Below are 16,055 nucleotides of genomic sequence, written 5' to 3'. Positions count from 1 at the left end.
ACCTAGCCTTCTTGCAGAAAGCGCATGATCTAAATGCTTTATCGGCAGCGCGATATCTTGATATTGTAGCCCTATCCGGCCTGATTTTTTCCCTGGCTTGCTTTCTTCCCCCTGTGCTGATGCCATTCTGCCAGATATGACATGTACTCTATGACTGCCTGTTCTCTGATAATTCTAGGGTTGATAGAACCACTCTGTGTCCTTTTGCTGCTGATTATTTCAGGGCACAGTTCTTCCTGCAGAGCTTCTTTATGCAAATCAGGCCTATATAGATGGCATTCTACTGTCTTTCTCTTTTCATATGCAGATGAGTATTGCAGCTGACTGCTTGGATAACCCATCGTATGCAAATATATCTGCTGCACCCTGGGAATGCTTATAATTGTACTTGTCCGTACAGTTTGACATTTGAGGTGCTTCAGGAATAGGCACCCATCCGCTTCCCTTCAGTTGTTGTCCCCAGCTGAAAGTTCATTTGTGCTGCATCAGGAGAATCTCCCCCACTTGACAGGCGTGTGCTTGACCAGTCGCCCTCCAGAGTCCTAGTCCAACTCATACTTACCTGGCAGGGGAGATACCATGATCACAAAGGTGGTTCTCCCAGGGTGAGGTTCATCCATTGCACTCCGGATGTGCTGACCCCTGCGATTTCCCCAAATGCGGGAAACTCGACTGCATAATTTGTGGTAGTGGGGGACTGCGTTCGCGCTCTCCCCTGATCATCTCTGGTAAAAGTCAGCTTTAGTTGTGTGACCTAGCCTTCTTGCAGAAAGCGCATGATCTAAATGCTTTATCGGCAGCGCGATATCTTGATATTGTAGCCCTATCCGGCCTGATTTTTTCCCTGGCTTGCTTTCTTCCCCCTGTGCTGATGCCATTCTGCCAGATATGACATGTACTCTATGACTGCCTGTTCTCTGATAATTCTAGGGTTGATAGAACCACTCTGTGTCCTTTTGCTGCTGATTATTTCAGGGCACAGTTCTTCCTGCAGAGCTTCTTTATGCAAATCAGGCCTATATAGATGGCATTCTACTGTCTTTCTCTTTTCATATGCAGATGAGTATTGCAGCTGACTGCTTGGATAACCCATCGTATGCAAATATATCTGCTGCACCCTGGGAATGCTTATAATTGTACTTGTCCGTACAGTTTGACATTTGAGGTGCTTCAGGAATAGGCACCCATCCGCTTCCCTTCAGTTGTTGTCCCCAGCTGAAAGTTCATTTGTGCTGCATCAGGAGAATCTCCCCCACTTGACAGGCATGTGCTTGACCAGTCGCCCTCCAGAGTCCTAGTCCAACTCATACTTACCTGGCAGGGGAGATACCATGATCACAAAGGTGGTTCTCCCAGGGTGAGGTTCATCCATTGCACTCCGGATGTGCTGACCCCTGCGATTTCCCCAAATGCGGGAACCTCGACTGCATAATTTGTGGTAGTGGGGGACTGCGTTCGCGCTCTCCCCTGATCATCTCTGGTAAAAGTCAGCTTTAGTTGTGTGACCTAGCCTTCTTGCAGAAAGCGCATGATCTAAATGCTTTATCGGCAGCGCGATATCTTGATATTGTAGCCCTATCCGGCCTGATTTTTTCCCTGGCTTGCTTTCTTCCCCCTGTGCTGATGCCATTCTGCCAGATATGACATGTACTCTATGACTGCCTGTTCTCTGATGATTCTAGGGTTGATAGAACCACTCTGTGTCCTTTTGCTGCTGATTATTTCAGGGCACAGTTCTTCCTGCAGAGCTTCTTTATGCAAATCAGGCCTATATAGATGGCATTCTACTGTCTTTCTCTTTTCATATGCAGATGAGTATTGCAGCTGACTGCTTGGATAACCCATCGTATGCAAATATATCTGCTGCACCCTGGGAATGCTTATAATTGTACTTGTCCGTACAGTTTGACATTTGAGGTGCTTCAGGAATAGGCACCCATCCGCTTCCCTTCAGTTGTTGTCCCCAGCTGAAAGTTCATTTGTGCTGCATCAGGAGAATCTCCCCCACTTGACAGGCGTGTGCTTGACCAGTCGCCCTCCAGAGTCCTAGTCCAACTCATACTTACCTGGCAGGGGAGATACCATGATCACAAAGGTGGTTCTCCCAGGGTGAGGTTCATCCATTGCACTCCGGATGTGCTGACCCCTGCGATTTCCCCAAATGCGGGAAACTCGACTGCATAATTTGTGGTAGTGGGGGGCTGCGTTCGCGCTCTCCCCTGATCATCTCTGGTAAAAGTCAGCTTTAGTTGTGTGACCTAGCCTTCTTGCAGAAAGCGCATGATCTAAATGCTTTATCGGCAGCGCGATATCTTGATATTGTAGCCCTATCCGGCCTGATTTTTTCCCTGGCTTGCTTTCTTCCCCCTGTGCTGATGCCATTCTGCCAGATATGACATGTACTCTATGACTGCCTGTTCTCTGATAATTCTAGGGTTGATAGAACCACTCTGTGTCCTTTTGCTGCTGATTATTTCAGGGCACAGTTCTTCCTGCAGAGCTTCTTTATGCAAATCAGGCCTATATAGATGGCATTCTACTGTCTTTCTCTTTTCATATGCAGATGAGTATTGCAGCTGACTGCTTGGATAACCCATCGTATGCAAATATATCTGCTGCACCCTGGGAATGCTTATAATTGTACTTGTCCGTACAGTTTGACATTTGAGGTGCTTCAGGAATAGGCACCCATCCGCTTCCCTTCAGTTGTTGTCCCCAGCTGAAAGTTCATTTGTGCTGCATCAGGAGAATCTCCCCCACTTGACAGGCGTGTGCTTGACCAGTCGCCCTCCAGAGTCCTAGTCCAACTCATACTTACCTGGCAGGGGAGATACCATGATCACAAAGGTGGTTCTCCCAGGGTGAGGTTCATCCATTGCACTCCGGATGTGCTGACCCCTGCGATTTCCCCAAATGCGGGAAACTCGACTGCATAATTTGTGGTAGTGGGGGACTGCGTTCGCGCTCTCCCCTGATCATCTCTGGTAAAAGTCAGCTTTAGTTGTGTGACCTAGCCTTCTTGCAGAAAGCGCATGATCTAAATGCTTTATCGGCAGCGCGATATCTTGATATTGTAGCCCTATCCGGCCTGATTTTTTCCCTGGCTTGCTTTCTTCCCCCTGTGCTGATGCCATTCTGCCAGATATGACATGTACTCTATGACTGCCTGTTCTCTGATAATTCTAGGGTTGATAGAACCACTCTGTGTCCTTTTGCTGCTGATTATTTCAGGGCACAGTTCTTCCTGCAGAGCTTCTTTATGCAAATCAGGCCTATATAGATGGCATTCTACTGTCTTTCTCTTTTCATATGCAGATGAGTATTGCAGCTGACTGCTTGGATAACCCATCGTATGCAAATATATCTGCTGCACCCTGGGAATGCTTATAATTGTACTTGTCCGTACAGTTTGACATTTGAGGTGCTTCAGGAATAGGCACCCATCCGCTTCCCTTCAGTTGTTGTCCCCAGCTGAAAGTTCATTTGTGCTGCATCAGGAGAATCTCCCCCACTTGACAGGCGTGTGCTTGACCAGTCGCCCTCCAGAGTCCTAGTCCAACTCATACTTACCTGGCAGGGAAGATACCATGATCACAAAGGTGGTTCTCCCAGGGTGAGGTTCATCCATTGCACTCCAGATGTGCTGACCCCTGCGATTTCCCCAAATGCGGGAAACTCGACTGCATAATTTGTGGTAGTGGGGGACTGCGTTCGCGCCCTCCCCTGATCATCTCTGGTAAAAGTCAGCTTTAGTTGTGTGACCTAGCCTTCTTGCAGAAAGCGCATGATCTAAATGCTTTATCGGCAGCGCGATATCTTGATATTGTAGCCCTATCCGGCCTGATTTTTTCCCTGGCTTGCTTTCTGCCCCCTGTGCTGATGCCATTCTGCCAGATATGACATGTACTCTATGACTGCCTGTTCTCTGATAATTCTAGGGTTGATAGAACCACTCTGTGTCCTTTTGCTGCTGATTATTTCAGGGCACAGTTCTTCCTGCAGAGCTTCTTTATGCAAATCAGGCCTATATAGATGGCATTCTACTGTCTTTCTCTTTTCATATGCAGATGAGTATTGCAGCTGACTGCTTGGATAACCCATCGTATGCAAATATATCTGCTGCACCCTGGGAATGCTTATAATTGTACTTGTCCGTACAGTTTGACATTTGAGGTGCTTCAGGAATAGGCACCCATCCGCTTCCCTTCAGTTGTTGTCCCCAGCTGAAAGTTCATTTGTGCTGCATCAGGAGAATCTCCCCCACTTGACAGGCGTGTGCTTGACCAGTCGCCCTCCAGAGTCCTAGTCCAACTCATACTTACCTGGCAGGGGAGATACCATGATCACAAAGGTGGTTCTCCCAGGGTGAGGTTCATCCATTGCACTCCGGATGTGCTGACCCCTGCGATTTCCCCAAATGCGGGAAACTCGACTGCATAATTTGTGGTAGTGGGGGGCTGCGTTCGCGCTCTCCCCTGATCATCTCTGGTAAAAGTCAGCTTTAGTTGTGTGACCTAGCCTTCTTGCAGAAAGCGCATGATCTAAATGCTTTATCGGCAGCGCGATATCTTGATATTGTAGCCCTATCCGGCCTGATTTTTTCCCTGGCTTGCTTTCTTCCCCCTGTGCTGATGCCATTCTGCCAGATATGACATGTACTCTATGACTGCCTGTTCTCTGATAATTCTAGGGTTGATAGAACCACTCTGTGTCCTTTTGCTGCTGATTATTTCAGGGCACAGTTCTTCCTGCAGAGCTTCTTTATGCAAATCAGGCCTATATAGATGGCATTCTACTGTCTTTCTCTTTTCATATGCAGATGAGTATTGCAGCTGACTGCTTGGATAACCCATCGTATGCAAATATATCTGCTGCACCCTGGGAATGCTTATAATTGTACTTGTCCGTACAGTTTGACATTTGAGGTGCTTCAGGAATAGGCACCCATCCGCTTCCCTTCAGTTGTTGTCCCCAGCTGAAAGTTCATTTGTGCTGCATCAGGAGAATCTCCCCCACTTGACAGGCGTGTGCTTGACCAGTCGCCCTCCAGAGTCCTAGTCCAACTCATACTTACCTGGCAGGGGAGATACCATGATCACAAAGGTGGTTCTCCCAGGGTGAGGTTCATCCATTGCACTCCGGATGTGCTGACCCCTGCGATTTCCCCAAATGCGGGAAACTCGACTGCATAATTTGTGGTAGTGGGGGACTGCGTTCGCGCTCTCCCCTGATCATCTCTGGTAAAAGTCAGCTTTAGTTGTGTGACCTAGCCTTCTTGCAGAAAGCGCATGATCTAAATGCTTTATCGGCAGCGCGATATCTTGATATTGTAGCCCTATCCGGCCTGATTTTTTCCCTGGCTTGCTTTCTTCCCCCTGTGCTGATGCCATTCTGCCAGATATGACATGTACTCTATGACTGCCTGTTCTCTGATGATTCTAGGGTTGATAGAACCACTCTGTGTCCTTTTGCTGCTGATTATTTCAGGGCACAGTTCTTCCTGCAGAGCTTCTTTATGCAAATCAGGCCTATATAGATGGCATTCTACTGTCTTTCTCTTTTCATATGCAGATGAGTATTGCAGCTGACTGCTTGGATAACCCATCGTATGCAAATATATCTGCTGCACCCTGGGAATGCTTATAATTGTACTTGTCCGTACAGTTTGACATTTGAGGTGCTTCAGGAATAGGCACCCATCCGCTTCCCTTCAGTTGTTGTCCCCAGCTGAAAGTTCATTTGTGCTGCATCAGGAGAATCTCCCCCACTTGACAGGCGTGTGCTTGACCAGTCGCCCTCCAGAGTCCTAGTCCAACTCATACTTACCTGGCAGGGGAGATACCATGATCACAAAGGTGGTTCTCCCAGGGTGAGGTTCATCCATTGCACTCCGGATGTGCTGACCCCTGCGATTTCCCCAAATGCGGGAAACTCGACTGCATAATTTGTGGTAGTGGGGGGCTGCGTTCGCGCTCTCCCCTGATCATCTCTGGTAAAAGTCAGCTTTAGTTGTGTGACCTAGCCTTCTTGCAGAAAGCGCATGATCTAAATGCTTTATCGGCAGCGCGATATCTTGATATTGTAGCCCTATCCGGCCTGATTTTTTCCCTGGCTTGCTTTCTTCCCCCTGTGCTGATGCCATTCTGCCAGATATGACATGTACTCTATGACTGCCTGTTCTCTGATAATTCTAGGGTTGATAGAACCACTCTGTGTCCTTTTGCTGCTGATTATTTCAGGGCACAGTTCTTCCTGCAGAGCTTCTTTATGCAAATCAGGCCTATATAGATGGCATTCTACTGTCTTTCTCTTTTCATATGCAGATGAGTATTGCAGCTGACTGCTTGGATAACCCATCGTATGCAAATATATCTGCTGCACCCTGGGAATGCTTATAATTGTACTTGTCCGTACAGTTTGACATTTGAGGTGCTTCAGGAATAGGCACCCATCCGCTTCCCTTCAGTTGTTGTCCCCAGCTGAAAGTTCATTTGTGCTGCATCAGGAGAATCTCCCCCACTTGACAGGCGTGTGCTTGACCAGTCGCCCTCCAGAGTCCTAGTCCAACTCATACTTACCTGGCAGGGGAGATACCATGATCACAAAGGTGGTTCTCCCAGGGTGAGGTTCATCCATTGCACTCCGGATGTGCTGACCCCTGCGATTTCCCCAAATGCGGGAAACTCGACTGCATAATTTGTGGTAGTGGGGGACTGCGTTCGCGCTCTCCCCTGATCATCTCTGGTAAAAGTCAGCTTTAGTTGTGTGACCTAGCCTTCTTGCAGAAAGCGCATGATCTAAATGCTTTATCGGCAGTGCGATATCTTGATATTGTAGCCCTATCCGGCCTGATTTTTTCCCTGGCTTGCTTTCTTCCCCCTGTGCTGATGCCATTCTGCCAGATATGACATGTACTCTATGACTGCCTGTTCTCTGATAATTCTAGGGTTGATAGAACCACTCTGTGTCCTTTTGCTGCTGATTATTTCAGGGCACAGTTCTTCCTGCAGAGCTTCTTTATGCAAATCAGGCCTATATAGATGGCATTCTACTGTCTTTCTCTTTTCATATGCAGATGAGTATTGCAGCTGACTGCTTGGATAACCCATCGTATGCAAATATATCTGCTGCACCCTGGGAATGCTTATAATAGTACTTGTCCGTACAGTTTGACATTTGAGGTGCTTCAGGAATAGGCACCCATCCGCTTCCCTTCAGTTGTTGTCCCCAGCTGAAAGTTCATTTGCGCTGCATCAGGAGAATCTCCCCCACTTGACAGGCGTGTGCTTGACCAGTCGCCCTCCAGAGTCCTAGTCCAACTCATACTTACCTGGCAGGGGAGATACCATGATCACAAAGGTGGTTCTCCCAGGGTGAGGCTCATCCATTGCACTCCGGATGTGCTGACCCCTGCGATTTCCCCAAATGCGGGAAACTCTACTGCGTAATTTGTGGTAGTGGGGGACTGCGTTCGCGCTCTCCCCTGATCATCTCTGGTAAAAGTCAGCTTTAGTTGTGTGACCTAGCCTTCTTGCAGAAAGCGCATGATCTAAATGCTTTATCGGCAGCGCGATATCTTGATATTGTAGCCCTATCCGGCCTGATTTTTTCCCTGGCTTGCTTTCTTCCCCCTGTGCTGATGCCATTCTGCCAGATATGACATGTACTCTATGACTGCCTGTTCTCTGATAATTCTAGGGTTGATAGAACCACTCTGTGTCCTTTTGCTGCTGATTATTTCAGGGCACAGTTCTTCCTGCAGAGCTTCTTTATGCAAATCAGGCCTATATAGATGGCATTCTACTGTCTTTCTCTTTTCATATGCAGATGAGTATTGCAGCTGACTGCTTGGATAACCCATCGTATGCAAATATATCTGCTGCACCCTGGGAATGCTTATAATTGTACTTGTCCATACAGTTTGACATTTGAGGTGCTTCAGGAATAGGCACCCATCCGCTTCCCTTCAGTTGTTGTCCCCAGCTGAAAGTTCATTTGTGCTGCATCAGGAGAATCTCCCCCACTTGACAGGCGTGTGCTTGACCAGTCGCCCTCCAGAGTCCTAGTCCAACTCATACTTACCTGGCAGGGGAGATACCATGATCACAAAGGTGGTTCTCCCAGGGTGAGGTTCATCCATTGCACTCCGGATGTGCTGACCCCTGCGATTTCCCCAAATGCGGGAAACTCGACTGCATAATTTGTGGTAGTGGGGGACTGCGTTCGCGCTCTCCCCTGATCATCTCTGGTAAAAGTCAGCTTTAGTTGTGTGACCTAGCCTTCTTGCAGAAAGCGCATGATCTAAATGCTTTATCGGTAGCGCGATATCTTGATATTGTAGCCCTATCCGGCCTGATTTTTTCCCCTGGCTTGCTTTCTTCCCCCTGTGCTGATGCCATTCTGCCAGATATGACATGTACTCTATGACTGCCTGTTCTCTGATAATTCTAGGGTTGATAGAACCACTCTGTGTCCTTTTGCTGCTGATTATTTCAGGGCACAGTTCTTCCTGCAGGGCTTCTTTATGCAAATCAGGCCTATATAGATGGCATTCTACTGTCTTTCTCTTTTCATATGCAGATGAGTATTGCAGCTGACTGCTTGGATAACCCATCGTATGCAAATATATCTGCTGCACCCTGGGAATGCTTATAATTGTACTTGTCCGTACAGTTTGACATTTGAGGTGCTTCAGGAATAGGCACCCATCCGCTTCCCTTCAGTTGTTGTCCCCAGCTGAAAGTTCATTTGTGCTGCATCAGGAGAATCTCCCCCACTTGACAGGCGTGTGCTTGACCAGTCGCCCTCCAGAGTCCTAGTCCAACTCATACTTACCTGGCAGGGGAGATACCATGATCACAAAGGTGGTTCTCCCAGGGTGAGGTTCATCCATTGCACTCCGGATGTGCTGACCCCTGCGATTTCCCCAAATGCGGGAAACTTGACTGCATAATTTGTGGTAGTGGGGGACTGCGTTCGCGCTCTCCCCTGATCATCTCTGGTAAAAGTCAGCTTTAGTTGTGTGACCTAGCCTTCTTGCAGAAAGCGCATGATCTAAATGCTTTATCGGCAGCGCGATATCTTGATATTGTAGCCCTATCCGGCCTGATTTTTTCCCTGGCTTGCTTTCTTCCCCCTGTGCTGATGGCATTCTGCCAGATATGACATGTACTCTATGACTGCCTGTTCTCTGATAATTCTAGGGTTGATAGAACCACTCTGTGTCCTTTTGCTGCTGATTATTTCAGGGCACAGTTCTTCCTGCAGAGCTTCTTTATGCAAATCAGGCCTATATAGATGGCATTCTACTGTCTTTCTCTTTTCATATGCAGATGAGTATTGCAGCTGACTGCTTGGATAACCCATCGTATGCAAATATATCTGCTGCACCCTGGGAATGCTTATAATTGTACTTGTCCGTACAGTTTGACATTTGAGGTGCTTCAGGAATAGGCACCCATCCGCTTCCCTTCAGTTGTTGTCCCCAGCTGAAAGTTCATTTGTGCTGCATCAGGAGAATCTCCCCCACTTGACAGGCGTGTGCTTGACCAGTCGCCCTCCAGAGTCCTAGTCCAACTCATACTTACCTGGCAGGGAAGATACCATGATCACAAAGGTGGTTCTCCCAGGGTGAGGTTCATCCATTGCACTCCAGATGTGCTGACCCCTGCGATTTCCCCAAATGCGGGAAACTCGACTGCATAATTTGTGGTAGTGGGGGACTGCGTTCGCGCCCTCCCCTGATCATCTCTGGTAAAAGTCAGCTTTAGTTGTGTGACCTAGCCTTCTTGCAGAAAGCGCATGATCTAAATGCTTTATCGGCAGCGCGATATCTTGATATTGTAGCCCTATCCGGCCTGATTTTTTCCCTGGCTTGCTTTCTGCCCCCTGTGCTGATGCCATTCTGCCAGATATGACATGTACTCTATGACTGCCTGTTCTCTGATAATTCTAGGGTTGATAGAACCACTCTGTGTCCTTTTGCTGCTGATTATTTCAGGGCACAGTTCTTCCTGCAGAGCTTCTTTATGCAAATCAGGCCTATATAGATGGCATTCTACTGTCTTTCTCTTTTCATATGCAGATGAGTATTGCAGCTGACTGCTTGGATAACCCATCGTATGCAAATATATCTGCTGCACCCTGGGAATGCTTATAATTGTACTTGTCCGTACAGTTTGACATTTGAGGTGCTTCAGGAATAGGCACCCATCCGCTTCCCTTCAGTTGTTGTCCCCAGCTGAAAGTTCATTTGTGCTGCATCAGGAGAATCTCCCCCACTTGACAGGCGTGTGCTTGACCAGTCGCCCTCCAGAGTCCTAGTCCAACTCATACTTACCTGGCAGGGGAGATACCATGATCACAAAGGTGGTTCTCCCAGGGTGAGGTTCATCCATTGCACTCCGGATGTGCTGACCCCTGCGATTTCCCCAAATGCGGGAAACTCGACTGCATAATTTGTGGTAGTGGGGGGCTGCGTTCGCGCTCTCCCCTGATCATCTCTGGTAAAAGTCAGCTTTAGTTGTGTGACCTAGCCTTCTTGCAGAAAGCGCATGATCTAAATGCTTTATCGGCAGCGCGATATCTTGATATTGTAGCCCTATCCGGCCTGATTTTTTCCCTGGCTTGCTTTCTTCCCCCTGTGCTGATGCCATTCTGCCAGATATGACATGTACTCTATGACTGCCTGTTCTCTGATAATTCTAGGGTTGATAGAACCACTCTGTGTCCTTTTGCTGCTGATTATTTCAGGGCACAGTTCTTCCTGCAGAGCTTCTTTATGCAAATCAGGCCTATATAGATGGCATTCTACTGTCTTTCTCTTTTCATATGCAGATGAGTATTGCAGCTGACTGCTTGGATAACCCATCGTATGCAAATATATCTGCTGCACCCTGGGAATGCTTATAATTGTACTTGTCCGTACAGTTTGACATTTGAGGTGCTTCAGGAATAGGCACCCATCCGCTTCCCTTCAGTTGTTGTCCCCAGCTGAAAGTTCATTTGTGCTGCATCAGGAGAATCTCCCCCACTTGACAGGCGTGTGCTTGACCAGTCGCCCTCCAGAGTCCTAGTCCAACTCATACTTACCTGGCAGGGGAGATACCATGATCACAAAGGTGGTTCTCCCAGGGTGAGGTTCATCCATTGCACTCCGGATGTGCTGACCCCTGCGATTTCCCCAAATGCGGGAAACTCGACTGCATAATTTGTGGTAGTGGGGGACTGCGTTCGCGCTCTCCCCTGATCATCTCTGGTAAAAGTCAGCTTTAGTTGTGTGACCTAGCCTTCTTGCAGAAAGCGCATGATCTAAATGCTTTATCGGCAGCGCGATATCTTGATATTGTAGCCCTATCCGGCCTGATTTTTTCCCTGGCTTGCTTTCTTCCCCCTGTGCTGATGCCATTCTGCCAGATATGACATGTACTCTATGACTGCCTGTTCTCTGATAATTCTAGGGTTGATAGAACCACTCTGTGTCCTTTTGCTGCTGATTATTTCAGGGCACAGTTCTTCCTGCAGAGCTTCTTTATGCAAATCAGGCCTATATAGATGGCATTCTACTGTCTTTCTCTTTTCATATGCAGATGAGTATTGCAGCTGACTGCTTGGATAACCCATCGTATGCAAATATATCTGCTGCACCCTGGGAATGCTTATAATTGTACTTGTCCGTACAGTTTGACATTTGAGGTGCTTCAGGAATAGGCACCCATCCGCTTCCCTTCAGTTGTTGTCCCCAGCTGAAAGTTCATTTGTGCTGCATCAGGAGAATCTCCCCCACTTGACAGGCGTGTGCTTGACCAGTCGCCCTCCAGAGTCCTAGTCCAACTCATACTTACCTGGCAGGGGAGATACCATGATCACAAAGGTGGTTCTCCCAGGGTGAGGTTCATCCATTGCACTCCGGATGTGCTGACCCCTGCGATTTCCCCAAATGCGGGAAACTCGACTGCATAATTTGTGGTAGTGGGGGACTGCGTTCGCGCTCTCCCCTGATCATCTCTGGTAAAAGTCAGCTTTAGTTGTGTGACCTAGCCTTCTTGCAGAAAGCGCATGATCTAAATGCTTTATCGGCAGCGCGATATCTTGATATTGTAGCCCTATCCGGCCTGATTTTTTCCCTGGCTTGCTTTCTTCCCCCTGTGCTGATGCCATTCTGCCAGATATGACATGTACTCTATGACTGCCTGTTCTCTGATGATTCTAGGGTTGATAGAACCACTCTGTGTCCTTTTGCTGCTGATTATTTCAGGGCACAGTTCTTCCTGCAGAGCTTCTTTATGCAAATCAGGCCTATATAGATGGCATTCTACTGTCTTTCTCTTTTCATATGCAGATGAGTATTGCAGCTGACTGCTTGGATAACCCATCGTATGCAAATATATCTGCTGCACCCTGGGAATGCTTATAATTGTACTTGTCCGTACAGTTTGACATTTGAGGTGCTTCAGGAATAGGCACCCATCCGCTTCCCTTCAGTTGTTGTCCCCAGCTGAAAGTTCATTTGTGCTGCATCAGGAGAATCTCCCCCACTTGACAGGCGTGTGCTTGACCAGTCGCCCTCCAGAGTCCTAGTCCAACTCATACTTACCTGGCAGGGGAGATACCATGATCACAAAGGTGGTTCTCCCAGGGTGAGGTTCATCCATTGCACTCCGGATGTGCTGACCCCTGCGATTTCCCCAAATGCGGGAAACTCGACTGCATAATTTGTGGTAGTGGGGGGCTGCGTTCGCGCTCTCCCCTGATCATCTCTGGTAAAAGTCAGCTTTAGTTGTGTGACCTAGCCTTCTTGCAGAAAGCGCATGATCTAAATGCTTTATCGGCAGCGCGATATCTTGATATTGTAGCCCTATCCGGCCTGATTTTTTCCCTGGCTTGCTTTCTTCCCCCTGTGCTGATGCCATTCTGCCAGATATGACATGTACTCTATGACTGCCTGTTCTCTGATAATTCTAGGGTTGATAGAACCACTCTGTGTCCTTTTGCTGCTGATTATTTCAGGGCACAGTTCTTCCTGCAGAGCTTATTTATGCAAATCAGGCCTATATAGATGGCATTCTACTGTCTTTCTCTTTTCATATGCAGATGAGTATTGCAGCTGACTGCTTGGATAACCCATCGTATGCAAATATATCTGCTGCACCCTGGGAATGCTTATAATTGTACTTGTCCGTACAGTTTGACATTTGAGGTGCTTCAGGAATAGGCACCCATCCGCTTCCCTTCAGTTGTTGTCCCCAGCTGAAAGTTCATTTGTGCTGCATCAGGAGAATCTCCCCCACTTGACAGGCGTGTGCTTGACCAGTCGCCCTCCAGAGTCCTAGTCCAACTCATACTTACCTGGCAGGGGAGATACCATGATCACAAAGGTGGTTCTCCCAGGGTGAGGTTCATCCATTGCACTCCGGATGTGCTGACCCCTGCGATTTCCCCAAATGCGGGAAACTCGACTGCATAATTTGTGGTAGTGGGGGACTGCGTTCGCGCTCTCCCCTGATCATCTCTGGTAAAAGTCAGCTTTAGTTGTGTGACCTAGCCTTCTTGCAGAAAGCGCATGATCTAAATGCTTTATCGGCAGCGCGATATCTTGATATTGTAGCCCTATCCGGCCTGATTTTTTCCCTGGCTTGCTTTCTTCCCCCTGTGCTGATGCCATTCTGCCAGATATGACATGTACTCTATGACTGCCTGTTCTCTGATAATTCTAGGGTTGATAGAACCACTCTGTGTCCTTTTGCTGCTGATTATTTCAGGGCACAGTTCTTCCTGCAGAGCTTCTTTATGCAAATCAGGCCTATATAGATGGCATTCTACTGTCTTTCTCTTTTCATATGCAGATGAGTATTGCAGCTGACTGCTTGGATAACCCATCGTATGCAAATATATCTGCTGCACCCTGGGAATGCTTATAATAGTACTTGTCCGTACAGTTTGACATTTGAGGTGCTTCAGGAATAGGCACCCATCCGCTTCCCTTCAGTTGTTGTCCCCAGCTGAAAGTTCATTTGCGCTGCATCAGGAGAATCTCCCCCACTTGACAGGCGTGTGCTTGACCAGTCGCCCTCCAGAGTCCTAGTCCAACTCATACTTACCTGGCAGGGGAGATACCATGATCACAAAGGTGGTTCTCCCAGGGTGAGGCTCATCCATTGCACTCCGGATGTGCTGACCCCTGCGATTTCCCCAAATGCGGGAAACTCTACTGCGTAATTTGTGGTAGTGGGGGACTGCGTTCGCGCTCTCCCCTGATCATCTCTGGTAAAAGTCAGCTTTAGTTGTGTGACCTAGCCTTCTTGCAGAAAGCGCATGATCTAAATGCTTTATCGGCAGCGCGATATCTTGATATTGTAGCCCTATCCGGCCTGATTTTTTCCCTGGCTTGCTTTCTTCCCCCTGTGCTGATGCCATTCTGCCAGATATGACATGTACTCTATGACTGCCTGTTCTCTGATAATTCTAGGGTTGATAGAACCACTCTGTGTCCTTTTGCTGCTGATTATTTCAGGGCACAGTTCTTCCTGCAGAGCTTCTTTATGCAAATCAGGCCTATATAGATGGCATTCTACTGTCTTTCTCTTTTCATATGCAGATGAGTATTGCAGCTGACTGCTTGGATAACCCATCGTATGCAAATATATCTGCTGCACCCTGGGAATGCTTATAATTGTACTTGTCCGTACAGTTTGACATTTGAGGTGCTTCAGGAATAGGCACCCATCCGCTTCCCTTCAGTTGTTGTCCCCAGCTGAAAGTTCATTTGTGCTGCATCAGGAGAATCTCCCCCACTTGACAGGCGTGTGCTTGACCAGTCGCCCTCCAGAGTCCTAGTCCAACTCATACTTACCTGGCAGGGGAGATACCATGATCACAAAGGTGGTTCTCCCAGGGTGAGGTTCATCCATTGCACTCCGGATGTGCTGACCCCTGCGATTTCCCCAAATGCGGGAAACTCGACTGCATAATTTGTGGTAGTGGGGGACTGCGTTCGCGCTCTCCCCTGATCATCTCTGGTAAAAGTCAGCTTTAGTTGTGTGACCTAGCCTTCTTGCAGAAAGCGCATGATCTAAATGCTTTATCGGTAGCGCGATATCTTGATATTGTAGCCCTATCCGGCCTGATTTTTTCCCCTGGCTTGCTTTCTTCCCCCTGTGCTGATGCCATTCTGCCAGATATGACATGTACTCTATGACTGCCTGTTCTCTGATAATTCTAGGGTTGATAGAACCACTCTGTGTCCTTTTGCTGCTGATTATTTCAGGGCACAGTTCTTCCTGCAGGGCTTCTTTATGCAAATCAGGCCTATATAGATGGCATTCTACTGTCTTTCTCTTTTCATATGCAGATGAGTATTGCAGCTGACTGCTTGGATAACCCATCGTATGCAAATATATCTGCTGCACCCTGGGAATGCTTATAATTGTACTTGTCCGTACAGTTTGACATTTGAGGTGCTTCAGGAATAGGCACCCATCCGCTTCCCTTCAGTTGTTGTCCCCAGCTGAAAGTTCATTTGTGCTGCATCAGGAGAATCTCCCCCACTTGACAGGCGTGTGCTTGACCAGTCGCCCTCCAGAGTCCTAGTCCAACTCATACTTACCTGGCAGGGGAGATACCATGATCACAAAGGTGGTTCTCCCAGGGTGAGGCTCATCCATTGCACTCCGGATGTGCTGACCCCTGCGATTTCCCCAAATGCGGGAAACTCGACTGCATAATTTGTGGTAGTGGGGGACTGCTTTTGCGCTGTCTTCTGATCATCTCTGGTAAAAGTCAGCTTTAGTTGTGTGACCTAGCCTTCTTGCAGAAAGCGCATGATCTAAATGATTTATCGGCAAAGCGATATCTTGATATCGTAGCCCTATCTGGCCTGATTTTTTTCCTTGCTTGCTTTCTTCCCCCTGACATGATGGGTTTACCAGTGTCAATCACTGGACTGTTAGTGCCTCTAGGTTGGGACATGGGTCTTTCTCGCTCCTGCTGGCGCCTCTCCTGAGCTGCGGCCGTCCGCCATCTTGACTAAGATTGCGCATGTGCAGAAACCCTGAACT

General features: G+C 47.9%; 21 non-coding genes across 21 annotated transcripts; all 21 read left to right on the top strand.

The window, feature by feature from the left end:
* The first annotated feature begins 554 nt into the window (after nucleotides 1-554).
* Nucleotides 555-718, top strand: LOC142137028 (U1 spliceosomal RNA). The gene has a single exon (XR_012687693.1). It is a non-coding gene; the product is annotated as a U1 spliceosomal RNA (small nuclear RNA).
* Nucleotides 719-1,306: 588 nt separating this feature from the next.
* On the top strand, nucleotides 1,307-1,470 carry LOC142137146 (U1 spliceosomal RNA). The gene has a single exon (XR_012687809.1). It is a non-coding gene; the product is annotated as a U1 spliceosomal RNA (small nuclear RNA).
* Nucleotides 1,471-2,058: 588 nt separating this feature from the next.
* On the top strand, nucleotides 2,059-2,222 carry LOC142137124 (U1 spliceosomal RNA). Its single transcript, XR_012687787.1, has one exon. It is a non-coding gene; the product is annotated as a U1 spliceosomal RNA (small nuclear RNA).
* A 588-nt stretch (nucleotides 2,223-2,810) lies between these two features.
* Nucleotides 2,811-2,974, top strand: LOC142137027 (U1 spliceosomal RNA). The gene has a single exon (XR_012687692.1). It is a non-coding gene; the product is annotated as a U1 spliceosomal RNA (small nuclear RNA).
* A 588-nt stretch (nucleotides 2,975-3,562) lies between these two features.
* On the top strand, nucleotides 3,563-3,726 carry LOC142137174 (U1 spliceosomal RNA). Its single transcript, XR_012687835.1, has one exon. It is a non-coding gene; the product is annotated as a U1 spliceosomal RNA (small nuclear RNA).
* Nucleotides 3,727-4,314: 588 nt separating this feature from the next.
* LOC142137123 (U1 spliceosomal RNA) lies at nucleotides 4,315-4,478 on the top strand. Its single transcript, XR_012687786.1, has one exon. It is a non-coding gene; the product is annotated as a U1 spliceosomal RNA (small nuclear RNA).
* Nucleotides 4,479-5,066: 588 nt separating this feature from the next.
* Nucleotides 5,067-5,230, top strand: LOC142137026 (U1 spliceosomal RNA). Its single transcript, XR_012687691.1, has one exon. It is a non-coding gene; the product is annotated as a U1 spliceosomal RNA (small nuclear RNA).
* A 588-nt stretch (nucleotides 5,231-5,818) lies between these two features.
* Nucleotides 5,819-5,982, top strand: LOC142137122 (U1 spliceosomal RNA). Its single transcript, XR_012687785.1, has one exon. It is a non-coding gene; the product is annotated as a U1 spliceosomal RNA (small nuclear RNA).
* A 588-nt stretch (nucleotides 5,983-6,570) lies between these two features.
* On the top strand, nucleotides 6,571-6,734 carry LOC142137025 (U1 spliceosomal RNA). The gene has a single exon (XR_012687690.1). It is a non-coding gene; the product is annotated as a U1 spliceosomal RNA (small nuclear RNA).
* Nucleotides 6,735-7,322: 588 nt separating this feature from the next.
* Nucleotides 7,323-7,486, top strand: LOC142137153 (U1 spliceosomal RNA). Its single transcript, XR_012687815.1, has one exon. It is a non-coding gene; the product is annotated as a U1 spliceosomal RNA (small nuclear RNA).
* Nucleotides 7,487-8,074: 588 nt separating this feature from the next.
* On the top strand, nucleotides 8,075-8,238 carry LOC142137023 (U1 spliceosomal RNA). The gene has a single exon (XR_012687688.1). It is a non-coding gene; the product is annotated as a U1 spliceosomal RNA (small nuclear RNA).
* A 589-nt stretch (nucleotides 8,239-8,827) lies between these two features.
* Nucleotides 8,828-8,991, top strand: LOC142137137 (U1 spliceosomal RNA). Its single transcript, XR_012687800.1, has one exon. It is a non-coding gene; the product is annotated as a U1 spliceosomal RNA (small nuclear RNA).
* Nucleotides 8,992-9,579: 588 nt separating this feature from the next.
* LOC142137172 (U1 spliceosomal RNA) lies at nucleotides 9,580-9,743 on the top strand. Its single transcript, XR_012687833.1, has one exon. It is a non-coding gene; the product is annotated as a U1 spliceosomal RNA (small nuclear RNA).
* A 588-nt stretch (nucleotides 9,744-10,331) lies between these two features.
* LOC142137121 (U1 spliceosomal RNA) lies at nucleotides 10,332-10,495 on the top strand. Its single transcript, XR_012687784.1, has one exon. It is a non-coding gene; the product is annotated as a U1 spliceosomal RNA (small nuclear RNA).
* Nucleotides 10,496-11,083: 588 nt separating this feature from the next.
* On the top strand, nucleotides 11,084-11,247 carry LOC142137022 (U1 spliceosomal RNA). Its single transcript, XR_012687687.1, has one exon. It is a non-coding gene; the product is annotated as a U1 spliceosomal RNA (small nuclear RNA).
* Nucleotides 11,248-11,835: 588 nt separating this feature from the next.
* Nucleotides 11,836-11,999, top strand: LOC142137021 (U1 spliceosomal RNA). Its single transcript, XR_012687686.1, has one exon. It is a non-coding gene; the product is annotated as a U1 spliceosomal RNA (small nuclear RNA).
* Nucleotides 12,000-12,587: 588 nt separating this feature from the next.
* Nucleotides 12,588-12,751, top strand: LOC142137120 (U1 spliceosomal RNA). The gene has a single exon (XR_012687783.1). It is a non-coding gene; the product is annotated as a U1 spliceosomal RNA (small nuclear RNA).
* Nucleotides 12,752-13,339: 588 nt separating this feature from the next.
* Nucleotides 13,340-13,503, top strand: LOC142137020 (U1 spliceosomal RNA). Its single transcript, XR_012687685.1, has one exon. It is a non-coding gene; the product is annotated as a U1 spliceosomal RNA (small nuclear RNA).
* Nucleotides 13,504-14,091: 588 nt separating this feature from the next.
* On the top strand, nucleotides 14,092-14,255 carry LOC142137152 (U1 spliceosomal RNA). The gene has a single exon (XR_012687814.1). It is a non-coding gene; the product is annotated as a U1 spliceosomal RNA (small nuclear RNA).
* Nucleotides 14,256-14,843: 588 nt separating this feature from the next.
* Nucleotides 14,844-15,007, top strand: LOC142137019 (U1 spliceosomal RNA). Its single transcript, XR_012687684.1, has one exon. It is a non-coding gene; the product is annotated as a U1 spliceosomal RNA (small nuclear RNA).
* A 589-nt stretch (nucleotides 15,008-15,596) lies between these two features.
* Nucleotides 15,597-15,760, top strand: LOC142137169 (U1 spliceosomal RNA). Its single transcript, XR_012687830.1, has one exon. It is a non-coding gene; the product is annotated as a U1 spliceosomal RNA (small nuclear RNA).
* The last annotated feature ends 295 nt before the right edge of the window (nucleotides 15,761-16,055 follow it).

This window comes from Mixophyes fleayi, chromosome 1 (genome assembly GCF_038048845.1).
Source record: "Mixophyes fleayi isolate aMixFle1 chromosome 1, aMixFle1.hap1, whole genome shotgun sequence".
In the NCBI taxonomy this organism is placed as follows: Eukaryota; Metazoa; Chordata; class Amphibia; order Anura; family Limnodynastidae; genus Mixophyes; species Mixophyes fleayi.
Note: the sequence above shows the minus strand (reverse complement) of the source record. Positions and strands in the feature narration are given on the sequence as shown.